A 10,491-nucleotide genomic window follows, 5' to 3' on the forward strand; every position below is an offset into this window, starting at 1 on the left:
AACAAGACCAAGACTGCAAGACCAAGACTGAATTTGGGCAACACTAAGTATGGCAGTGCTACACGCTATTTTGGTTTTCATAAAAAAATCGTTCAAAAGAGTCTCTATCACTAAATATTAAGCGAATTAAAAAAGTTTACGTTAAATAAGTCTATAATATTTAGACATATTAATTACACATATTTATCATATATTTTTGAAAATTCAACCTTTTCCTGTAATATCTGACCTTTTTCGAACGTCCAAGTAATTCAGATGTCAAATCCACTTTCCTGAGAAAATCTCACAAATGTTTGAAATAGATGTTGGTAGAGCCCTCAAGCGATTTGAATGCAAAAGGGTGAAAACAAATCGATATTGGTTAAATTATATAATGTGGATTGGGTACAGTAATTAGAATTGTACATTTGGGTCAGATTTAAGTTTCATTTAATGATACGCCTTTTAGATTATTCTTTTTTTTTGTATTTTTAATATATGATGTTTGCCACCATTGTGAGTCGGTTCACCTGATGGTAAGCGGTTATCGTAGTCTATGAACTCATAGGTTGCAAGCACGTTGCAGAAAGAACTAACCAGATATATTCTTTATTGCATTAAATAGTTTGACAATAATCATTATATATAGGAAAAAAGCGATCTCTACCAGTCAACCCATAATAGTGAGAGATGACATGAAAGAGGACCAGAGTACCTAGTGCAGGAATAGAAGAAGACAAATCGCGAATAAAACATATACCTACATAATAAAATACATACATAAACATATACACATACATTTACATATATATGTATATATCTCATACATCTGTAGTGATTTTGGAGAGCAGATAGTTCTTTAATTTGTTTTTAAAAGTGGGCAGCGATGAGCTTTCTTGGATGAATCTACAAAGTCAACCTAACATAATATATACAATATTTAACGTAATAAATATCGTTTTACCGAATACCATAGCGGTCTGTCATATCATTGTTATAACTGAAAATTATCTTAATATAAAAAAATAATTATACTCAAAGACTTCCTCATTTGTTAAGGCCTTATTCTCAGAAAGCTTTATTAAGCTTTCGTTACGACCAATAAAATAATAGCTTTATTTACACATTTATATTTTACTTGAAAGCATAAAATACAAAATACAAAAAATAAGTTGGTAAAGTAAAGAAATTAATAAATCCTATTTCGCTTCTTCAAAAATAATTTAACGTAATAATCAGCCGATGAAAACGTTCTTCCAAAAAAAACAAGACATTACAATTCAAGCTTTATATTCTATTAAAATATTTACAATTATTGTGAAATAATTTTAATATTTCTTATATTAAAAGTCAAGACAAAATATTCCTGAACATTAATTTTAATTATCTTGTTATACGCGTATTGACTTTCAAATCCATTCATATTTCTGTTTCGCGAAGCAGCCTAAATCATCTCTTGCTGATAATAAAATAAAACGTTAAAAGAAAGAAATATTTTCTTTGCCTTTTTGTTTTAATAATTAATGATACGTTCGCAAAGTGTGAAGTTATTTCGTCGTCTTATCTCACTTAAAATTCCGTGTCCAATTCCCTTCCTAGCTATTCCTGAATATTATTTTGAGTACAAATTATTCTTATTATAAGTATTTTTTTTAATAAAAATTGTTTTTCGTCGAAATATTTTCCGAGTATGAACGATGATGATGTTTCGAGTGTGAATAATTTTCGTAATTAAGTCGAATCATTCAACTTAAGACCACTACAACTTTTCCGTACTTCTCATTTTAGTATCATTATATTTTTTGCTGCTAAGTCATAATTATGTTATGTTCAAGCTCTAAGTATATTTCTAAGTACTTCTAATTAGCTTCAAATTTTCCTCACTATAGCCTGAATAATCACAATCTTTATTATGAATAGTTTATACCTACAACTAGATCTATTTTTTCCCTAACTTAATGAAATTTGTACTTTGATTACTTCATTTCTATCATTACATTAGTTTTTTTTAAGTAAATCATTAAAAACCAAATATTTTTAGTTCTTAAGAAAAACGATTTCAGACGACATTTATCTTGATGTGTTGTAATTGAGTTTTCAATAATTGAGCTTTTTAAAATTTGTAGACTTAAGGTACTGCTTAATACAAAAATAATAGAATTAATGTATGATGAAATTCGATACGACGATGACGCATTTTATTTTAAAATTACACAAGATCGAAATTTCTGCGAGCAAAACTGCAGAGTCCGCTATTTGTAATGTAGGTTAAGTCACTAATGAAAGGTTGTTTGTGAAGCTAAAAGGGTCGGAAGCCTTTTACTTCATCGATAACATCTTCAAAGAGTAAGTGCATTTTATTTATTTGTTGTTGGATATTAAGCAAATATTTCAGTCATATTATCAGTAGAAAACACTACTTATAATCAAAAAATATGTATGTATTTATTATGTTTATCTATAATAATCGTGTTTGCTCGCAAACGAAAAAAAACCGACTTCAATTACATCGACAAGTAATAAAAGTAGATCGACGAAAAAATAGTCAAGCAACTACGCGTTGTCAAAGATTACTCAAAAAGTAGTTATCAGATCTCAATAAAATTTATATGTGACCACATGATAAACATCAACTTTCGATTAAATTAAAAATTATCAAAATCGGTATACCCAGTAAAAAGTTATTGCGGATTTTCGAGAGTTTCCCTCGATTTATCTGGGATCCCATCATCAGATCCTAGTTTCCTTATCATGGTACCAAACTAAGGATATATCCTTTCCAACAAAAAAATAATTATCAAAATCGGTACATCCAGTAGAAAGTTATGCGGTATAATACAACGTACGTACGTATAACTCGAAAAGTAGTTGTTAGATTTCAAATAAATTTAAATGGGACCAATTGGCACACACCGTCTTTTGATTAAAACAAAATTTGTCGAAATCGGTCTATCTCGGTCGGTTCTGATGTAACATACATAAAAAAAAATACAGTCGAATTGAGAACCTCCTCCTTTTTTGGAAGTCGGTTAAAAATTAAGTAAATAAATTATCTATACATATTTTATCTCTATGTTTTATAAGAAAATAAGCTGGTATATTTATTTTTATTTATTTATTTTATTTATTTACTTTATTTATTTATTTATATATACTTACACACACAGACACACACACATTTCAGCCTATCGCAGTCCACTGCTGGACATAGGCCTCCCCAAGATAATATATACACACATATTTTTATTTCAACAGTAACAATGCCATTAAACCCTTATTGGGTTTGTCTTGGCATATTTACATTCGAAGTTCTATATTTTAACACTTACAATAAGAAAAGAAATATATTAAAATATTTGTGTGTGCTACAATCTATAAGTCAAAGTTGTTCTCAGTATTAAGTACAGGAATACAAATTAAAATATAAATAAACAACAATTATGCAGTATATGGAGTAGGGTAACAAAACATTTAAGAGACGCAAGCATAATGTTTGTGCGCAAAACGCAGGTACATGTCCATTACCGTGCGGACAACACGCTCACAGACAGGTTTATAAACATATACAGTATGTTTATTGATTCGATATAATTTAAAAATAAAGAATAAAATAGCTGTTTAACATAGATTTTTTGTAAATTTCAAAAGTGGTGTGTTCTTGGCCTTTCTATAGAAATATTTTGCATAATTATTGTTTTCGATCTTATAATATATTGATTTACGGCTGTGCGCTGGTGGGTGCGGGTTCAATGCCCGCACACGACAAACATTTTGGCCTTACAGATTTTTGCTGTGGTCTGGGTACTTCTGTAGTCCTTGTGGGTCTCCCCACCGTGCTTCGGAGAGCACGTCAAGTCGTCGGTCACGGTTGTTATTATGTACACCTGACAGCGATCGTTACTCATAGTAGGGAATATATCCGTCAACCCGCACTGGAACAGCGTGGTTGATTAAGCTCTGAGCCTTTTCCTACATAGGGAAAGAGGTCTATACCCAGCAGTGGGATATTACAGGATGAAGCAAAACTTTTTGTCAAATTGTTGACATTTTTTCGAAGTCGGTTCAAAACAAGAAAATAATTACGCTACGATATATTCAGAAGAAGATATAAAACTATGATAAAACAATCAATATTTCTCGTAAGACGAGTCCTTTTATTAAAATGTTATAGAACTTAAATAATATTGATATTCGAAATTCTATCGTTTTTTTCATATCAACTTATACTATAACAATACGGTTTAAAGGGACGGGACCTATATCAAATATAATTGACGTTACAAATTGCTTTCAGTCCCAAGAGCTACCTCATAAACATTAAATGCTACTCCCTTCATATTAACTTATTGACTCGCTCGAGAAATGTGATAAATATTCATGACCGTTAAAGAGAGAAAAAGTGTTACTTTGAACAGAAGTGTTTATTTTATTAATGTGACTTATAAAGGCTTTTAGATTGTGAATAGATAACCAATAGAGCGCGTGTAGCAAAAGATTTGCTTAGAACATTTTTCAGTAAACAAAAGGCAATCTGATGTTAAACCACAAACGCGGTATTGCCTGAGGGTATTTAGGGGAGGGTGGCAGATAAGGATGGGTAAGATAACATGAGATGATATTTCCGATTTTATCACTTCTGTGCGCAGATTTGGAGCAAATTGGAGGAAAGGTTTTCGTGGTAGAAAAAGACTATCGAATCTCAGGTATGCCGACGACACCATTTTTCTCGCAACACCCGTAGAAGATATGAGAGAGCTGTTCCATAGGTTGGAGTTAGAATGTCAAAATATGGGGCTTGCAGTAAATCGAACAAACACCAAGGTTATGACAGTGGATCGAGTCGGAAACTTATTAAAAGATACTCTCAATATTCCTTGCGTTGACACCGTTGATCTTACCTAGGCGCCCAAATCTGTAATGACGCCATTTGTGTCCTCGAAATAAGAAGGCGTACTGGGATGGCAAAACTGATATCAGAACCAAGACCAAACTGGTACGAGCCCTTGTATTCCTTATCTTCCTGTATGTAGAATGGACAATCCTGGCCCGAGAAATACAAAGAATTGATGTATTCGAAATGTGGTGCTGGAGGCGAATGATGAGAATACTTTGGACTGCGAAACGCACTAATGTATCGATCCTGGCCCAGCTTCATATAAAAACCAGGTTGTTTATCATATGCCAAAAACGCATTTTGTCGTACTTCGGCCGCACGATACGCAGAGGCGATGAAAATCTGGAGAGACTGATTGTGGTTGGGAACACGGAGGGCAAAAGATCGCGCGGTCGTTTACCAACGAGATGGACAGACCAAGTTAAAAACTCATCTGACACTAAGTTTTACACGGTCGTAAGAGACGCCATTGACAGAGACCGGTGGAGGCAAATCATCCGCTACAGATGCAACCCTGATGACCACGATCCTCAGACATGAGGGACCGACAAGAGAAGAGTTCGCAGCAAAGCTATACTACTAATTCAATATTTAAAAAAAGACATGAAAAGACTAAGCAAACACAATTATTTATTTAATAAACATATGTTAAATAAGATTTTATCCAGCAAGGTACAACGTTATTGTAATAAGCGGATCCCATGACGATGGTTTTGACGTTGCAAGATGAATAGCAAACAAGACGTTTGAAAAATTTATAGCAACCTTTATAGCGACCATTAATCACTCGGCTGCCTCGATCCTAACCCGAGAGAAAATTTTATCATCTGCCAACAATCAATCAAAATAAAAACGCAGTAAAATATAGACATTTCTACCTGAGCATTGTATTTAATGAAACCGTCTGTACATTTAACTGAGGTAGGGTAGGAAATATCTTATATATATCTGAATCAGCCCGACTGGGGAAGTACGTCGACCTTACAGAAGGTCACAGCTACATAATACTGCTTTCAAGCAGTTTTGTGTTTCTGTGGTGAGTAAGGTGACCAGAGCTCCTGGGGGGGATTGGAGGTAGGCTCGGAAACACACTTGGGATGCTTCTGGTGTTGAGGACGTGTACACGCTACGGTAATCGTTTACCACCAGCCATACGCTTGTTTACCAACCTAGTTGTATAAAAATGAATTTAAACTTTTAGGTCACTTAAACAATGATTTATATGAATAGAGGGATATGTACCACGTCATGGTTGCATTCACACAATAATGCGGAAACATTAGTAACTACTAATAACTATAAAAAAACTAATAATTATAAAAAATTAAAATTATAACTCTAAAATGAAAAATGCAATTTAAGAAATTCAAAATTGATGGTTTAAAGTGAAATATCAAAGAAATATGTAGAAAAACAAAATATTATAATAGTGATGATACTTAGTGATAATTGACTGACTTATTAATAAAAGACAAGTAAATAAGATATAAAAATAATATTCCATTTATATATATTAAAAAAAAAAAAAAAACAAAATAATATTTAATACTCCTTTCTGTTGTATGTAAATTGTGATATTTTAATCCGACATATATATGAACGTGTCAGGAGACATAATACTAAAAAAATCATAGAAAATATTGAAATCAGATGTCCTTACTACAACGGTTTAAATTGTAATCACAGTGGTTAACAATATAAAACATATCAAAACAATATCAATTAAAGTCGTTGAACATTGCTTTGTCAAAGTTCAAAATCAAATGTTCTAACATCGAATCTTATATATTGGTTTGATTTTTCAGTATGTGACAGCAGTACACAGAGAAGGAATATTTGTTTTCAGCAGTTGTAAATATAGCATCGCGTTCTTCATGTACCTGATTTTATATTAAATCATAAAATCGTTTTATTTGAGCAGAAGTATAGTTTTATATAGTATATGTTTATATAGTTGAAGTGTACGGATGACAAAGTTAGCCATTGGCTTCTAAGGTTATACGTCTCGGGATTTCTCTGTTCTAATCCCCTGTTAGTTGCTAGTTATTTTGTGAAATAACTTACGAGTATGTACTCTAATCTCTAGAGTCCAGCTTTAATCACTGTGTACATTTAAAAAGTTTAAAAATTCAACTATGGTGTGTCATTATCATTTTCTTGAATCACATCAAAATTAATTAAATATATATTCATATTGGTTTGGGTAGGTTTTAATATATTTAGATGTAATTTTTACCAATTTAAAAGTTCTTTTAATAATTCGCGTGTTATGCCTCCAGGGTCTAAATCAAGGTCCGATTCAAACCATCTGAGTTGTACAGAACTTTCAAACGTTACGTAGCTTTAGTAATTGTTGTATTTTCTGGGGAGATGATTTCACGGTTTTTAATGAAAATAGCTTAAAAGATTTTTAATACACAAAGCAAAATACAACGAATCGGCATGTAACTCAAACTGTGTATTTAAATACCTAACGACGAAAGTCCATTAGAAAATTATGTGCTATACTAGTGTATAACATTTTGTTTCTTAGTTAAAAATATTGTTTAATATAAAGACTAAATATAGGTTACGTCTTTTCATATTGTCGATTAACAAACAAAAGTTATTTTAGGTATGGTAAAGCTGGACTTGGAAGTTCCAATCGACATTCATTTGTTTAATTACTTGTAATGACATACACTACCTTCCATTTATGTAATCAACAATCATTTTAATAGATATCGACAAGTTTGGACTTACACTGTAAACAACTGTTTATGTACGTTACACTCAGCTATCAAGCCTTTTCGCCTTCAGGAATTCAGATGAACATGTACAAATACTGGCACACTTGTAATTCCACTTCCCTTGTCCTTTGTGACGTTCCAAGAGGCAAGACGACTTTGTGTAATTGGCGGTACAAAGGGCATAATTCACTTCTAGATGTCTGTGTAAGACTTTATATTTATATGGATTTACTACATTTGCCCTGTGGTTTTACCAGCATTAATTTAAAGATAAAACCGTACTATATATATATATATATATATATATATATATATATATATATACATATACATATGTGTGGTGTGTGTATGTGTGTGTGTGTGTGACAAACACGAAGAAACTCTTCAGCTCTATAATATTAGTAGATATAAATACAAGTATATTGGTTGATCGCAGACAACATATACTTAGATGATAAAATTAAGACATTTGTTTTATATTCAAGGTTACGGATTTCAAAACGTGTAGCACGTTTTCGTAGTACGACTCGTAGCAACCGGTCTACGCCTCTACGAACTCCTACGTAAAGATGCATTAAGCATAAAGTTCAAAGCAGACAAATGTATATCGTAACATTATTTTTTATTTATGACATGTCTTCTTTAGTTATTGCATTAAGTACCTATTACCTATTTACTTAGACTCTCCATCGGTATGTTCAAGATATTTTGGAATTTTACTTTTATTAAGAATAATAAATAACTATTTATTTAATAAATAAATAAATGAAATCAAACTAAAACGCATCCACGCTATGCAATAATATAAATCTATAGGAATAAATAAAAAAGGAGTGCCCGTTTGTAATTTTAAAATAACCACTTTTTACTAAATACATAAGGATGTGTACCGTACATATACCAAAATAACATTTTTTACAGTTTTTTCTGTCTGTCTGTTTGCTCCGGCTAATTTCTGAAACGGCTGGATCGATTTTGTAGGGACTTTCACTGGCAGATTATTAGCTGGTGTAATAAAGAGTAACTTAGGCTACTTTCATTTTATAAATTTATTTATTTTGAAACTCTGCGAACTTAACAATACTTTTTTTTGTTACATTTTACGCGGACGAAGTCGTGGGCACAGCTAGATTGTAATAATTTTATTCAAAAAGACTTTTATTCTTAACAAGCGACCCGCCTCGGCTTTGCACAGTTGCAGAAACTATTAGTGTTCCACTATTATATTATGCATGTATTATACATATTAACCCTCCTCTTCAATCACTCTATCTATTAAAAAAAAACCGCATCAAAATCCGTTGCGTAGTTTTAAAGATTTAAGCATACATAGGGACAGAGAAAGCGACTTTGTTTTATACTATGTAGTGACAACAAATACACAAATTATAGAAAAAATACCACTTTAGTAAGAGTATAAAAAATAAAACAGTCTAAATATTAGTCTCTCAGTAAAAAAACATAATTTTCCGACTTGTTTATTTACAAAACTAATAAAAAAATATGGACGTACATAGTAATTTTGAAATCATAATATACACAATACACGGGCTTAAAGAAATGTTTTTACCACATAAGGAAAAGTAACATGATGACATACTGACAACACAACGAGTATCTTATTCCACACATGTAGGAGCTTCTTTGTGTAACTTGACGTGTTTTGAAAGTATTTTTAGTTATTTTATAGGTTTAATTTACCCTTTTTCCGGGTTATTATTTTCTTCATGTCATGAACACGCTTTTATACTTCGTCATCTTCAGTAATGTTATCACAGACTTATATCAAACTAAGTAAAAATAAATGGAAAATTCTGTATGCTTGAAATATAAAATAAATATAAATATCTTATAAAATACACACACGGTCGTCTGTTCCTACGGTAACGGTTTATAGGTAACAGCTGGCCGCTATAGTTAAACACTTTTATTTATTTATTTTTGATAAATATACATAGAAGTATATTACACCCAGACTCAGGCGGGAATCGAACCCATAAACCGCGGAGCAGAAAGCAGGGCTAAACTGCGCCAACGAGCTTGTATTTATTAGTGGATAACAACTTAGACTGTTTATTATTTTACTGAGGTAAAGATATCAGGATATATCCTCATCACTTCATCACTTCAGCCTGATACAGTCCACTGCTGGACATAGGCCTCCACAAGTTCTTGCCAAAAATAGCGTGAAATGATGTGTTTTGCCCATAGTCGCCACGCTGGGTAGGCTGGTTGGTGACCGGAAATATCCTCAGTTTCAAAAATATTATTATTTTATATTTATATTACTTATGTATATTTCAGTAGTCAAAAAAATTTCGTCATTAATTTTCACAAGCAACTTTTCTGGTATCTCGCTGACGGATGACTGACTTGCGTTTTATTTACCAACATTAGCTATGTATCTAAACTACCAATCAGTTAAATCCAAATTATATTATACTTAATTCTCAAATGTTTAAATTCGTTTTTAGACAAATATTACGAATTTTTACTTTATTTAAACATTTCATTATTAAAAATCGGTAACAAGAGGAAATTGGTTTTTTATATTATTGTTTTCACTTCATTAACTAATTTAGTTATAAATTTTGTTATTCTATTGACATTAAAGGATTTATTTCAAGTTAGCGCTAAACATCCCGGTTTTCCGCTACCCTCATCCAGATCCAATGTAAGATTGCCGGCGGTGGCACTGGCGACCTTACGAAGATCGTCGGACTATTAATAAATAAACGCATAAACACTCACGTCCAAAAATACACACAATACACAAGCACGAATGCTCAGACAATGAACATAATTTATATGGCCAACACGAATGATTTTCATGTTCGGGGATCGAACCCGCGACCGCTAGCGCAATAGCCAGTGTCATCGAATTAATGA

The sequence above is a fragment of the Melitaea cinxia genome, chromosome 7 (assembly GCF_905220565.1).
Source record: "Melitaea cinxia chromosome 7, ilMelCinx1.1, whole genome shotgun sequence".
Classification (NCBI taxonomy): domain Eukaryota; kingdom Metazoa; phylum Arthropoda; class Insecta; order Lepidoptera; family Nymphalidae; genus Melitaea; species Melitaea cinxia.